Genomic DNA, 16,281 nt, shown 5'->3' with positions numbered 1-16,281 from the left:
GGTCATCCAAGCATGAGATATGCTATAATCGCATCAGAATTAAAACACTCAGCTTGACCTTTCTCTGTAATGTAAAACGTTTTAAATTGATTCTATCAGTTCTCAAACTCACTCTACATTTTCCCACACAATTCTGACAGCCACCCACAAATTATTGTCACAATCCATCTTTGCATCAATTTGGAATGTGAAAGTGACTTGTAAGATGAGAGGAAGTACAGAAAAGCAAAGAATATGCTGAAAGGGTCACAAACAGAAACTGTTAGTCATAGCCTTATGGCCACAGCATCCTCATTAATTTTGCTCACCAACTCAGAGAGGCAGGATAAAAGTGAGCTAATGGAGGTTGAACTGTTAAATAATCATCCTTTTATTAATGCAACTCAGCTCCCTGTGTTAGCTCAGCTCCTTTGGAGGATGTGCAATTAGTCCAACACTTGCCAGACACAACAAGGGAATAAGAGGCCTATATTTTCTGGGATAAGTAGATATTGAGAATTTGCTGAAAAGTGTCTCAAGTCGTGCCAAAAAAAAGAAGAAACTTTCAGACTCAATGGAGCAAATGGGGCCACAGAGAAGAGAGATGCCTTCTCGAGAACTCTCCACATGGAGTGGTACCCTGTCTACGGAGCACTGTTATCTGGAAAACAACATTAACACAATATTTCTCTCCAGTGGCAATGGGGCAAGATGACAAGTGCTTCAGTGGCAGAATGGGAGATCTAGATTAAAACTGAAGAAGAAATCCCCATAAGAGTATCTGATAGTTCCACAAAGGCTTTCAGTGGGACTTCTCAGCATCTACTTCACTGGATCTATTTCAGAATGAATTCTATATCAAACAGTCTTAGAAGGAACCAAATTGTACCTGGATGGTTTCAATGAGAAGTCTAACAGAGGCTGTTAACGATGAGCTGAATAAGATTGAAGGAACCAGTAAGGGCCGTTGGGAACCTAGGAGCTAGAAATAATAGGGAGCCTCGCTTCCTTCAGCTGTGACATTGGAGAAAAGAGTATTACTGGAACTTGGGGGGTTCTGGAATTTTGTAGGAAGAGCCTTCCAGCAAAGAGGGACCATACCACTGTTGTTTGACTTACGATATGTATGAACAGATGGCATGGGGAAGCCTGACATCTCTCTTCCTTCTCCCTCTGTGGCAGGCTAAGTTCAAACAGAAGTCCGCCAGGAAGAGAAAGCAGGTGCTACAGTCCATAGTGGCCAGACCCCAAGGGACCAAACCATAAAGACCAGGCCAAGATTGAAATGAGGTAGGAAACAGAATAACAAGCAAAGACTCAATTCTTATTTTATCATCATTGAATCCTTAAAGAGCCACAGAGGATCTTAGAAATTATTTCATTCAAAGAGTAAAAAAGAAAACTAAGACCCAAAAGGTTCCCTTACCCAAGGTCACACAACCTAAGTGTAAATAGGTACTCTTTTCTTGCACATTTCCCAAAAAGTGAAAAATAGATTACATACCTTCATAAGATTGTTTTAAACCTTCCCAGTTAGAAATTTCCCATATTAGTCCTTTGCATGTCCAGACTGTCAACTTGAATGTGTTTAGGGATAGAAATAAAAGAACACCAGTAGAGTAGGCACCTGTTTAACAACCACTATGTCCCAGGCACTCCAAAGTCATTTACTTATTTGACTGGCATTTATTAAAATTACACTATGTGCCAGTGTCTATTTTAGGCATAGTGATTTGTCAGTGAACAAGACAGATAAGGCCCCTGCTGTTGTGGCAGTTACATTCTAGTGGAAGAGACAATACACACAGAAGCAAATAAGATCATTTCAGGTACTGATAAGTTTTGAAAAGAAATCATAGTAACTAATTTGAGTCTGGCAGAAATATTAGATAACTCACTCAAGGAAGGTCATATGAGGTGATGGTCACAGAACTGGGGCCCAAATAAAAAAGGAGAAAGCCCTTTTACTCCAAGCAAAGGGAGCAAAAAGTACAAAGGACTTGAAATGGGGATAACCTTGAATGCTCTTAGATGAAGACTGCTATTGCTGAAGTGTTGTGATCCGGCAGCAGGAGTGTGGTTGGAAACAAATCAGGGCAGATTAGTCAAGAGCCAAATCATGTAGGGTTCTGCAGGCCCTGAGCCTCATTTGGAAGGAAGCCATGCTGTATAAGGCATTGACGATATCTTCTCACCAGCAAGTCTTGAAGGGGAATGTTGGTCCCTCCATTTTTCAGATGTGAAGACTGAGTCTCATGGAAATTAAATTAAATTTACTTAGGATTACAGTGAGTAACTCAAGAGTTGGTGTTTAAGCCTAGTCCTGTCTGGTTCCAAGAGCCTCTTCAGCAGGCCACCTTGATGTGCATTTGTTGACATCCCACACAGTCTTGAATCAGCAGCATGGCCCTGTTAGCCCTTTCATCATCCAAGGTTGATATTTAGGCTACTCTAACTCCATTAATAAGGAGTCAGAAATCATGCAGGCAAAATACTATATGGCTCTAGCTCATGACCCAATTTATGTGCTTGATGAAGTCTGGCAGAATATCAGCCCTCCAAGGTTGTAGAGAAAATAATATGTATTTTACTAGATGGGAAGGAACAACAACAACAAAAAAGTAAAGACTTTTTAAGCTTTCCTGCACAGCTTTCCATATATTTTCAATGTCTTCATTTTACAAATGCTTTCATACACTGATTTTAATTGTTGGTCTTTCTCCAGCATAGGCACTGGTCCTTTAATACTTATTATCTGTGCTTCTGCCCAAGGTTCTAAAACCATTAGGCCATGACTTTGATCAATATCAGTATCTGTCTTAAAAAAATTTTTAAGTGTGAAAATACAGATTTGCACTCCTCCTTCCCATAAAAATAGAACGTCAGAGAGCATTAATTATTTTATGGGAATACTTAAGATAGAATTTCTTACAGGTCAAATTTCATCAGGACTTTGCTCTCTAATTGTAATCCACCTTTTAGCAATATATGCAGCACCTTTATAAGAAATGTAGACTCCCTGCCCCCAACCCAGAATCAGAATTTTAACAAGATCCCCAGCTGATTCCTACACACATTGAAGTTTGAGTAACCCTGAACTGGTGCACTATAAACCAGTGGTTTTGTACCCAGATGAGCTTTGGAAAATCCCCAATTCTCAGGATAAAATCCAGACATCAATATTCTTTAAAGCTCTGAAATGACTCCACCAGGCATCCAAGATGGAGATTCACTTATTTTTTTTAAAGAAAACCTTATACTACCACCATAAATGGAAAACTAGTATCACCTACCATTGATAGAAAGAATTAAAACAGATGACCAAAGACTGCTAATAATTCTCGCTACATACTATTGCCTGAATCTGGTATCAATCTCTTTTGTTAAAAACAGAAGTTGGGGGCTGGGTGTGGTGGCACATTCCTAAAATCCCAGCTACTCAGGAGGTAGCAATCGGGAAGATCCCAGTTCAAGCCTGGCCCCTCAAAAAGTTAGTGAGACTCCCATCTCAACCAACTAGCTGGATTTGGTGGTACACACTTGTAATGCCAACTATGTGGGAGGCATACATAGAAGGGTCATGGTCCAAGATGACCCCCAGCAAAACTATGAGACCCTATCAGAAAAATAACTAAAGTAATAAAAGACTGGGGATGTGGTTTAAGTGGTAGAGCACCTGCCTGGCAAGCACAAGGCCCTGAGTTCAAACCGTTCAACCCTAGTACTGACAAATAAAAGTTGAGTGTTAAAAGCCCAAAGAAGTTTTCTTCTTAAGCTAATCAGAAAGAATGGTAATGAATTAGAAAAGGAAGCTTTCACAACAGACTTTAGTATTACAAAGCCAAGCCTCGTACTCTGTAAACCCACTCACCACCCCCAGTGTTAACCTGGCCATCCTTTGGGAAGCACTGATCAATTAAATAAGGAGTTTTTGCAGCTTCTTTGTTTTAGTGATTCCTGTTTCCAGACCCTATGCCCAGATGTGTTACATTGAACTCTCCAGGAATGGCCCATTTTCAAAAACACACCAAAGCAATTCTGATACATAGTCAAGATCGAGAACTACTTTCCTATTTAGTAAATCTTGGTCAGCTATGAGAACATGAGAATCACAAGACAGCTCTCCCAAATAATCTGTCTTTTGGCCACTTTACTAATTCAAACTCCTCGATTGGTTGAGATGTTTTTCCCCTATGTGTGTACGTCTCACTGTTGAAGCTTTAGGGAACTGATGAATCACACTCACCCATCCCCCCAGTCTGGGTTTTGAACAAGTTGAGAAATAGATTCAAGAAATGGACTACTGGAGATCAAAGATAAGTTCTATTACTGCAAGGATGGAGTGGAGAGCCTTGGTTGGATACAAGGCCCGTGTACTTCTTACCCAACCAGTTTAGGTCTTGGACTAAACACCCAGACAGTGTGGGACTGCATAGCAAGCAGTTATCCATACTATCCATACTGCTGCAAGCTGACTTTCTGCCTCCCAAATTAATCCCTGGAGATGAAGATAGTGACCTCCTTTGGAAGTCAGGCCTGGGCCATAATATAACTAGTGTTCCCTTTGCGAGTATGGAAGTATAGCAAGAATTCCTCCCAGCCTGAGAAACAGAAAGAAGGGAAGAGGCTTGCACTCACATATATTGTATCCCTTCTCACAACTCTACAAATCAGTCAAGGCCTTTCTTCTCCATCGGGAAGAGGGGGTAAATCTAACTAAGATATATTGTAAGAACTTTTGTAAATGTTACAATGTACCCCCAGTACAACTAGAATATGCTAATAAATAAATAAAAGAGAAAAAAGAGTTCCTTCAGTGGGCTAAGGTAGAATGACTAGTAAGAGAACACTGTTCCCCTACACTCACTCCTCCTGACCTAGGAAACCCAACAAAGGTGCCTCAGGGAACATCACAACCCACAAGGAGGTAGACGGTTGTGCTGTGATATTAAAACACTTAGAGAGACAGCAAGAAAACATACTCCTGATTCTCCCCATGCTTCATTATCCTCTAAGTGAGGCTGAGCTGTTGGGCACATCCAAAGATGTATTTCTATCCTTAGGGACAGAGATCTTCAGCTTTGATAACTCCTCTCTCCCACCTCTCACACGGTCCTCTAATAACTCTGGAAGAAAAAATAATTTTATTTGACTTTTATTAAGATAAAGACCTCAAAATGGCACTTTCAAAAGTGAAAAACCTGGTGCCCAAATCAGACACCTGAAGCACTGCAATTCCAGAAGGCAGCATGCTGTCATTGTAGAAGTACGTGAACCAAGTAGATTTGGATTCAAATCCTGGCCCTCCCACTTTCCAGCTGAATGACATTAGACAGGTCACTTCCACTCTCTGAGTTTCTGTTGCATCATTTGTTAAAATGGAAATAGCGTAGTATTGACTTCAAAACAGGAGTGCAGTAATTATTTATAATATGCTGAAATACCTGGAAATTGTTATAGATATATTAACACAATGTATTATTATATAGTTGTCCCCATAATAAGGAGAAGAACACGGCATATTCCAGGACCTCTCTGAGAAACTGGGTCCACTTTGAGTTGGTATAAAGGGGTTTAGCTTTGTTCTATTCTAGGTCTTTCTCTCTTTCCTAACGTAAAGAAGGCCTATCATTCATTACAGTCATCCAGCGACAGTCTCTGAAAAAAGACAGAGCATCAAGAATTTGGAAGAAAAAAGACGGGCCATCTATCACTTCATACTCATTTTCAGTACCATGAAATGAGGCTCCCATTTTCATCCTTGTTCTTCCCCTCAAACCATCCCTCATCCACTGCCAGTCTCTAGAGTGAAGGTTCAGCCTTCTAGACGAAGTGGTGGCAGTTGTCTGAAGGCCACTTGCCCATCCCATTAGAGTTGTATCACTTGACTCCAGTGAGGATAAAAATGGAAATTGTCCTGTTGGTGGGTGAGTGTTGATACAGGTCATCTATCCCCACTATGTCAAGTATGTCTCCAAGGTTCTGAGAGAGGACACAAATATTCCTCAGCTGGAAATAAGGGTTTCTTGTTAGTATAAATTAGTATTATAAATGTCTGGTTTCTAAGAGGCTATAAAGAAATTTCTCCCTACTGCTCTCTGTGTGTGTCTCTTAATGGATTTGATTGTCAGGGGCATGATGATGGGCTGTGACATGGCTGTTTAAGAAAAGTCTATAAAGGAAAGGCCACCACCATAAATGGAAAGGACAGGGTCTTCCCCAGAAAGTGAGGTCATCATAGCATCTGTCACCAAAGGGCAAGGTAGGTCATCAGACAAGAAAAAATGAAATAACTCCAGGATAGCAGGACAGAGGCCTCAGCTTCTCTTTGTCTTGACTTGGACAGTCTAAATGTCTACATGAGCTTTCCTGAGGACAAGATGCTAAAGATGGGCCTTAAAACCAGAATAAAAAGGACTGGGATGGGCCATTCTTCCTGAGGCCCTGCCAATGAGATAAGTCAAACTGGAGAGGCAGGTCTATTTCGAGGTTAGCCATCTACTTAAAGTTCGCTTTGTTGACTTCCTGCCATAGTCCCAGACTTTTAGCAAAATCTTCTTTCAATATTCTGTCTTGTCTTGGTAGAACAGAAATGTTAAGAATGTACTGCCAACTAGGGATATAGCTCAGTGGTAGAATGCTTGCCTAGCATACACAACACCCTAGGTGTGATCCCAACACTACAAAAGAGAAGCACTCCCAGACAAAGCAAGCACAGCATGGAACTGAGAACTTTCCTCAAAATCACAGTGAATTCAGCACAGGGTCATCACTCTGTCCTGGCAGGAGATTCTGTCTGTTTCCACCCTTATCAATGCCTGTCTCTTCAAGACCAAGGGAAGCATCTCAGAGGCTTTGCTTATTTCTTATCAGTCTCTCTTGGTCCTTGGACTTTGAAATTCAACAATCACTCTTGGAAGCCACTGACTTCTTAAGAGACTGGTGTAGACTCCAAAGGAATACTTTTCTCTCCCCATCCCCCTTCTCTGACTAATGACGTCAGAACAAACCATTCTGTTTCTCCCAAAACTTCCCTTTTTTGGAGAGAACTTTTGCTTCCAAATCCCTACTACAACTTAGCAATGGTATTGGGTAGAAAAACAGAAGAAAATAGAAGAATGGATTTGGGAATTTTAAAATTTTGTCTCAAGTACTAGGATGATTGCTTAGCATGTAGGAGGTCCTTAGTTCAGTCCCCAGTACTGCAAAAAAAATAAAGAAAAATTCTGCCAAATAGTCAAACCCACCTCAACCTATTAATATCTAGTTGTCTCTTTCTCTTCTATTGAACAAAAGGCAGTCATTGCTTTTCATTCCAAAGTCATCTTTAAACTTGCAGATTCTTAAGTTGCATTATGTTCTTCTCTAATCCAAATAATTTTGGTTACTCTTAAATTTCCTCCATTATCTTTTTTGTTTCCAAATGTATTTCAAGCATCAATGCTATCTCCACTGTCCAAAGATAATTTCATGGCTGGTAACCTATTTCTTTTATCTACCTCTGTGGAGTGAGATAAGAAGGCAGACAGAGTTTAATCAGGATAAAAAAATAATTTTAGATTAATCAAAATACTTTTAAGTTAATTAAAATAAACTTACAATGAAAGATTCTTCAGGTTTTTGTTTATTGGCTTTCTTGTTTGCTTACAGTCCACTTCAAATACCAAAACTTTCAGGAATATTCTTGAAGAATTAACAGAATTGAATCAATTCTTTAAAAGTCAACAATAATTGCAAGTGTAATTGCTGCTGCATAGTGGTCGTTGCCATGGCTATTCTACAAATACACTCACATTTATCAAAGTTGTCATTCATTGTTCTTTCAATGCTGGCTACGATTTTACTAAAAATAATCACTGGGCTGCCTGTGATTTCTTTTATATTCTGAAGACAAAATTCTTATGACATATGGGTTGGTAGTATTTCAACAAATCTATATTTAACTGAGTCAAAGGGAGGAGAGAGATAAAGAGAGGCAGAGAGAGAGAATAAAAATATATAAGGAGGGTTATCCTCTACATTCAGCAACATCAGAGTGAGTCTGAAATGAGACCCATGAATGTACAATTGATTCAACCACCATTCCCACACCCCTCTTTTTGTGTGGGTATCTCAATCTACTGGGAGGTATTTTCATGTAACCTGACCCCTGAACACAAGCCTACTACTTCAACTGGGCCTCAAATGAATATTTGTTGCAATTCCAGGGGACACTTTTACTATTTATCCATAATAATGTTATCTTATTAATGATTCAAGGGACTTTTCAAAGAAAATTTTTGTTACACTCAATTTCACCTTACTCAATTTTAGAACCTAATCTCCATCGAGGAAGATCTTAAAAGAACCTCTTACATTATGGGGAATTTGTATCGGAGATACTCATTTCTCTTTTAAGGATGATAAACAGGTTCTAAATGTTTACTTGTTCCCAACTTCGTGCTAGAATAGACATTGTTGATTGAGCTACTAATAGTTTCCTTGAAGAAAATAGCAACACTTTTCACACTAATAGATTTAACATTTTACTTTTATATTATGGGTATTTAATGCATTTTCTCTTATTGTTTGAAATGCTTTTCAAAGATTGTTCAGATAATTGCCCAACTCAGGAAACAATGATTAGTGTGGGAAATCAATGATGTCTTTAGGGTTTTGCCGGTTGGGGTGAATGACTCAGTGGTGGGCTTGCTAAGTTCTCCTGACAGACATGTTGTTTTTCCAGCATCAAAACTTCACTTACAAAAAAGATATAAAAAAAAAAAACTTCACTTACTTTGGAAGTTGTAGGATGAACAATTTACTTAGTGAACTTCTTCTTGTAAAGGTTTTCATAAAGTGATTCCTGACAGCATAAACTGCTGCTTCTCTGTACCATTTGGCCTTTCTTTGTCGCCAGTGTGATATCACATCACACTTCCTGCTACTTTCTTCCAGAAAAATGTGCTCTCTACACATCATACTCTGTGTCCCACTCATCTGACAGCCATTGATTTCACAGGCTGTGACTTCAACTACAGATGGAATAGCAATGTACCCATTGATTGAAATTTGGAGGCAGGCATAGAACACTAAGTCACAAATCAAATAAAAGAACTAAAGCCACATATGTCACCATGGATAAACCTCAAAAAAGGAATGTTGGATCCCAACACTTGGGAGGTGGAAGCAGGAGGAGCTCAAATTCAAAACCAGCCTGGACTATATACATAGTAAGACCCTATCTCAAAAAAAGAAAAGAGAGAGAAAAGAAAAAGGAGGAGGAAGAGGAAGGAAGGAAGGAAGGAAAGAAAGAAAGAAGGAGAAATGTTGGAACTGAACTCTATGAGAGTATTATTCCATTTTTATAAAGTTTTCATGCCTCATGCCTTTATAAGAACATCAAAGGAGATACTAAATTCCACATTTTTGATAGCATTTACTTCTTAGACAAAAGGGAGAAAATAACAAGGGGACAGACACACAATAGGCTGCAACTCTATGTGATAGGTGTCATTACTTGAACAAATACAGCCACGTGTGAAATTATTGTATTGGTGGATGTTCTTTCTGTTATTCCCTGTGACTCTCTGTGCACTTACCATTTTTATAGCAATGTGGCACGTACTTCCTAAAGCAACCCCCAATGAATCATGTTCTTTTATAATCCCCTCCCTGAGTAGAGACAAAACTTCAGACTTGATTATTTTTAATTTATCTTTATTTTAATTAGCACATTGTAACAGTGCATATTTATGGGATACTGTGTGACATTTCAGTGCATGTATACAACGTGCAATGATCAGATCAGGGTAATTGGCACATCCATCATCTCAGACATTTATCATTTCAGAACCCTCTCTACTAGCTATTTTGAAATAAACCAATTAATTTTTGTCAAGCAGTTATCCTACTGAGTAACAGAGCAGTAGAAGTTATTCTTAGTCACTTCTTAATGCACCCCTAAACTCATTAACCATTTCTTCCAAAACCACATTACATTGCATAATTCTCTGCCTCATCAAACTAGAGTGAAAGACTTCTGGTGGCTTTGAAAATAAAGATACCTAGTTGCGACAGGGCCAGTGGCAGGGACCTGTGAATGTCTTTCTAGGACCAAAAAGGGGCCCAGCTGGCACTAGCAAGAAGCGTGGGCCCTAAATCACATAGTCATGGGCCCTCAGTCATGTATCTACAAGGAAGTAAATACTGACAACAACCTGCCTGAGCCTAGGGTAGAATTTTTCCCCAATCAACACTGCAGATGAGAACACAGCCAAGCCAACCCCTTGGTTAACACATGGACCTGTGAAGGACATTTCAGAATCAAACTATAATACTCTTCTCAGATCATGGCACAGGACACGGGTAAGCTGTACCTGCACTCAGGACCCAGAAACACTGAGCTCATAAATGTATGTTGTTGTAAGCCATGAAATGTGCAGTAATTTGTTACTACACACTGAAAATTATAAGATATCCATGAAAAGAAACAAGAGTTCAGAGAAAACCCATAAAATTGTGGTGTCATAATGTCCAAGTGTCAAAGAGGAAGTAATTAGCTGAACAAATACTCCAAAGACTAAGGTCTGGATGGCCAAGCCACCTTATCAGAATCTGGGTCCCAGTTATTTGAGGACCTGATAGGAGATGAGGAACTGGAGACAGGTCAAGAAGTTTATCGAAAAGGAAGGGTGAAAGGAAGGAAACCACTCACTGCTGTGGGGCATGAGGCTGAGGGATCTTTGCTGATTATTTTTTAATAAACCAGAAGAAAGTTAAACATGTGTCCTTGGATGTCGCAAAGGTTCTGGTCTATAATGCAATAACTTAGTTCCTTGTCTCTCAATCTGTACTTCCCATGAGAACCACATAAACAACTTTCAAAAAGTACCTATAACCAGTGTCTATCCAGGTGATAGATTAATATCCAACGATAAAAGGAGCAAAATACCAATCTATGCTACCACAAAGGATGAACCTCAAAAACATTATACTGAGTGAAAGACCCCAGATGCAAAAGCACACAACCATATGATTCTGTTTATGTGAATTGTAAGGGAAAAATGGCACCTCTATAGAGACAATGTAGATTGATGGTTACTTGGAATTGAAGGCGGGAAGAAGGATTAAACGTAAACGTCTTTTTAATTTACAAGTGCTCCATAAAACAAACTTTTTCAACTCATTTGTGTCCAGACCCCTGGAGGTCCACTCTTCTGTTGGAGTAGCCTCAACTCACTGAAGGACTTTCATGTATGCCACACCTCAGAGTATGACTCACAGCCAGTCCCCTTCCATGGAAATTTAGGGCAACCTTGCCATCTGAGACTTGAGCAGCAGACTATTTCCAGAAACCCCATCTCATAATCTACCTCCAGTTAACCTTGGCTTTGAACTTGTAGACAAGCAACAGGCAACTGTTTTCTATTCTTCAGGTTCTGAGGGCTATATCCAAGCAGGTATCTTAAGTTCAACACACACACACACATTTCTAAAGACACTTTTACACTTTGGTTTAGTCACCCTCTACTCTTTTCAATTCCCAAATTAAACTTTAGCCTTCTCTCTCATAGTCTTGAGACTAAGGGTGGCATGAAACTAGAAAATCCAATTTGCAGAACTTCTAAAGTGCTCCCCCAAATGGTCTAGCACCTACTTTAGAATGTGGGGAACCTTTGGTGCCTGTTACTCTCTACTTTGGGACTCATCCAAAGCTCTAGATTTAACAGTTTGAAATATTATTTCATTTCATGCTGCCTCACTGTAGTGTCCAGAAAGTGTGAGGACCAAATTGAGGCTTAAGGGCAGGTGTCACTCCCAGGGAAAAGGTGTGAATAGATGGACGGCCCTTCTCATTGAAGGTTCAGAGCTCAAACTGTGAAGTGATAGCACCGCAGCACTTGGGTGGTATAAGGTGATGTAAGCAGTATCTCAAATGGTTTTCACTTGGATATCGCTTCACATGGCTGTGCTGTGGTTACCATGCTGGTGAATAATTATGAACCATGATCTTCATCACATATTTTTGCTCCTTTGAAAACACACATTACTCCAAGAAGACAACGCCCAACTCGCCACAAAAACTTTCGAATTGGACAGGGTGAGTTTTATCATATCAGAAACACAATGCAGACCTTGAACCATGAAGCTATGGTTTGTTGTGAACCTTGGCTACATTCGTATTGAGGTGATAGTTCTACACACATAATTCACTTGAAGCCTCCCGTTATCAGTTCTTCACCTTGAAGTACACTGTTGGATCTTCTCCAGACTGGGGGCCAACTTTGCTGCAGAGGTCACGTGGAAAATAATTTTGGTTTTGTAGGCCAGATGATCTCTGTTGCGGCTACTCAACTCTGCAACTGTAGCACAAAAGCAGCCACAGACAATACATAAATGAACCCAACTGTGTTCCAATAAAGATTTATTTACATACTTGGGAGGTGAAGGCAGGAAAATGGAGAGTTGAAGGCCAGCCTAGGCTATATAACAAGTCCCTGTCTCCAAACTTTATCTGAAAAACAGGCTGTGGCCAGATTGGTGCCATGGGCTGCAGCTGGTTGACCTTTATGCTAGCAGATTGAACCATTTGTCAAAATAGTGGTAACTCTTCTCAAAAAAACTGAAGATGTTTCACCAAATACTCTTGGTTCCTTGGAATCTTATTTATTATCCAATAAATTGTGCATTTATGGGAAGGAATTTTATATGCCCTAATAAATGGATTCAATACAGGAGAGGAGTTGAAAATGTGGGAAGGATGGGGTACAATTGCTGGAGTGAAGAATCCAGGATGGAGTACTCCAGCGAACAGGTGAGAGGCCTCTTGGACTACAGAAAAGGGAAAGAGGAGAGGCTGGGTTGGAAGGAGACTCACCTTTTATAGATGTCTTCTATGACCATTGTAGAGAGGACGTTAGAGGTCAAGAGGTCTGAGAAAGTCAGGATGTTTGAAATTGCCTTTATGGATAATGGGTGAGAAGGCCAGCAGATCATAGAGCCTCGGGGACCAGCCACAAGCAGGTCCTCATTAGCTCATTGTGCAAATGAAAATGCCACCTGCTTCACCAGGTGGTGCTAAGTATTGAAAATAATAAAACTGGTTCATCTGAGTATTCAAGAGTCCTGGGGGTTAGGGTGTAGCTCAGTGGTACAGTGCTTGCCTGGCATGCGTGAGGTCTAGGTTCCATACCCAGCAGTTCAAAGAATCCCAAGCAGGAAGGGACTAGAGAATCACTGAGACTTCCCAAAATGAGGGGTGACTATCACTGAGAGATAATCTATGCAAATAGATTATCATCATGCAGTCTTCACTGAGAGTAGAGACCGGTTTTATGAGGTGCCCACACATGACCTCAAAGAACGTCAACTCACCTGGCCAGGCAGTGTTGCCCTTCTCCATTCTCTTTCCAACTTTCTGATCACATCATATGTAAAGTCACCAGCAGGTATTTGTCCGTCTGTAACACTTCCTTAAAACAGGGCATTTTCTCACAGAAAATGACTCAGACCTTCCAACGTGCAAAAGGATCTGAGCAGAATTTAATATCCATGGGCCTGTTTTCTTTCTATGTGTTTTCGTGGCTGTCTTCATTGATAGCCGATGAATAGGCGATGATCATCGCCTATTCTTTCATGATATAAATTTACAATAAAGTATTATATTTTTTTCTTTTATGGTAAATTTAAAGAGTCATTTAAAATGAATACAGTGAACACATGTCCAGGAAGTGCACAGATATGGCCAAACAGTGGAGGTGTTCTAGGAATCAGACTTCACAGACGGAAGCATCCCCTCTCATTTTCGCAGCATGTCAGAAGCTGTGCCAGAATCCACCACTAGGTCTCTCCATTCCTAGTCCTCTGTCTTTCTAATAGACCAGCCTTCGCCCTCACCCAGGATGTCCCATTTTATTTGCACTGCATATCCCAAAGCCACACTCAGGACCCTTTCTTTCTTGCCTTGCAATCTGCACCTGGCTAGAATGCAGCCGCTGGTCAGCATAATGGACACAGAGCCTTGTCCAACAGTGAACACACCTGAGAAAGCAGCCAGTCAGGGGCCCATGCCTGGGAACCCCATGCCCACTCTGTCCCCAAAGCTTCCTGAAGCAGTAGACAGCTCCAGGAGCCACTGGCACTGGTAAGAATGTGTGCGGGAGCTTTGGCAAAGATGCAGGAGGTCAAGAAGGGAAGGGGAGTGGAGCCTGGGGCATGGGGGGACGTCTGGAGATGAAGAGGGCAGGCCCGCTCAAAACCTCAGTGCACAACCCGCCCTGTCTATCTGCTAGGAGAAAAATACTTCTTGCTTCACTGCTGGAAATTAGTGACACTTGCCGGCTCACTGCCATATCTCCATGTCCTGGCACATGGTGAACCCTCAGTGAACATCTATTAAATGTCAAATGAAGGTGAACTTGAAAAAGAGAGAAAGAGAAGGAGGAGGAAGAGGAGGAAGAGGAGGACAAGGCAGAGGAGGAGGAAGAAAAGGAGAAGGAGGAAGAGGGCACAAAGAAAGGGAAAGAAAAGAAGCCCATAGTCTCCATGCAGTGAGTTGTCTCTGATTTCTTCCTCAATGGTTCTCCAACTCACAAGACAGTGCATGACATGTAAGGGACTCTCAATGACTATCTTCTAAACAAATGAACAAACAGGACATAATAAGCACTCATAAATAAACTATAATGAAATTTTAAATGGGAATGAAAAATAGCACTAACTGAGTACTTACTCCCAGCACTCAATGGCTGTTATAGCATTAGCTCTTACTACTACTGATCTTACCAAGCACCAGGCACAGTGCTAAGACCTTCACATGTTTACATACATGATCTCATGCCATCCTCACAAGCTCTCAAGACAAGACCACTTACCAACCCCATTCCATAGCTGAGATCACTAAAAACAGAGAGGTCAAGAATCTCACTTAAAGTCCCTCAGCTAATAAAGAGAGTGATGATGGATCTAAGACCCTCGACCTAGTCTGTGGCTGTGCAAAGTCTGGAATCTGTGCCTTATAGTACCATGCCTAATAATGACACTCAGAAGGCTGGATGGGCATGGGGGGTATTGAGGAGAGACTAACAAGCACAGAAAGAGAAAGGGGAAAGAGACAGGGAAGAAGCAATTGTATAAGACATTACTAGGCTTCACCAGAATTTGGACTCTTTTTTTCAGTCATATACTCACTTAAGGTGCAGAATGGCCAGGTGACATTCTTTGGCCAATGAAATGTGACCACAAGTGATCTATATCACTTTGGGGTTGCAGGCATTTAAGAATCACTAAGTGCTCTCATCTGTGCCCTCTTTCCATGAGAAGCAGGTGGCAATTGCCATGTCTGCAGTGAATTTTAGATGGGTAAGAAATAAACATGCTAGGCAACTGTATCTGGTGATGTTTGTTACTGCAGTCTACCTTTGCCTGCCCTGACTAATACAACGATGACTACAAAAGAGCTACCCAGCATCACTGCCTATTATAAAATCAAAAAAATGAGCTGGGCACTAGTGGCTCATACCTGTAATCCCAGCTAAGTAGGAGGCTGAGATCAGAAGGATCATGGCTCTAGGCCAGCCCTGACAATAGTTCATGAGACCCCATTTCCAAAATAAACAGAGCAAAATAGACTGGGGGTGTGGCTCAAGCAGTAAACTGCCTGCTTTGCAAGCATAAAGCCCCAAGTTCAAATTCTAACCTACCCCCCCAAAAAATGAAAAGTAAGACACAATGTTTACATAAATATATAAATATATATATAGATTTATATAAATATAAATCTACTCATGAATCTACTCAAATCTGTTTAAAAACAGATCGGCAACATCAAGTCTACTAAATGAGCAGTGCAAAGTGGTGGAAGGGAAGTCTGACCCCTTCACACCCGTCCCAGTTTCATTTCTGTCCTGGACACTCAGCAGCTGGGTGACTTCATCTTTCCATACCCATTTTCTCATCTGTCATGAATTGACAGGCACACTAATTGCCAACAGTGGTTATGAGTTTTAAATGAGATTTTACAGATGACAGTGCTCCACATAGTACGGTGTCACAGAGCAAGTCATCAAGAAATGTAACTATTACTGAGGGGGGAGGATAGCGCTGGCAGGAATGAAAAGTGCTTAGTTTGCCCCTGTGAGTTCTGAAAGAGGGATGTTTTCAGGCCTGCAAGGGTTAATCAAGATAGGCACGCACACACAAGGGCACGCACAGCACTTTGATCCCACTCCCAAGGCAGGAATGGAGCTGAAGTCTGCAGACTGCACAGTCTTAATTGCATTTTCTTCTGAAAGAGAGTCTGGTGCAGAACACCTGCGGTCC

General features: G+C 40.8%; 1 long non-coding RNA gene across 1 annotated transcript in view; it reads right to left on the bottom strand.

The window, feature by feature from the left end:
- The window catches only part of LOC141418482 (uncharacterized), a 74,247-nt gene extending 72,631 nt beyond the window's left edge, over nucleotides 1-1,616 (bottom strand). The window contains exon 1 of the long non-coding RNA XR_012443123.1: nucleotides 1,484-1,616. This is a non-coding gene — a long non-coding RNA (uncharacterized lncRNA). The remainder of the gene's footprint in view (nucleotides 1-1,483) is intronic.
- Nucleotides 1,617-16,281: the final 14,665 nt, after the last annotated feature.

The sequence above is a fragment of the Castor canadensis genome, chromosome 17, assembly GCF_047511655.1.
Source record: "Castor canadensis chromosome 17, mCasCan1.hap1v2, whole genome shotgun sequence".
NCBI classification, from domain to species: domain Eukaryota; kingdom Metazoa; phylum Chordata; class Mammalia; order Rodentia; family Castoridae; genus Castor; species Castor canadensis.
This window is presented reverse-complemented; position numbering and strand designations above follow the sequence as displayed.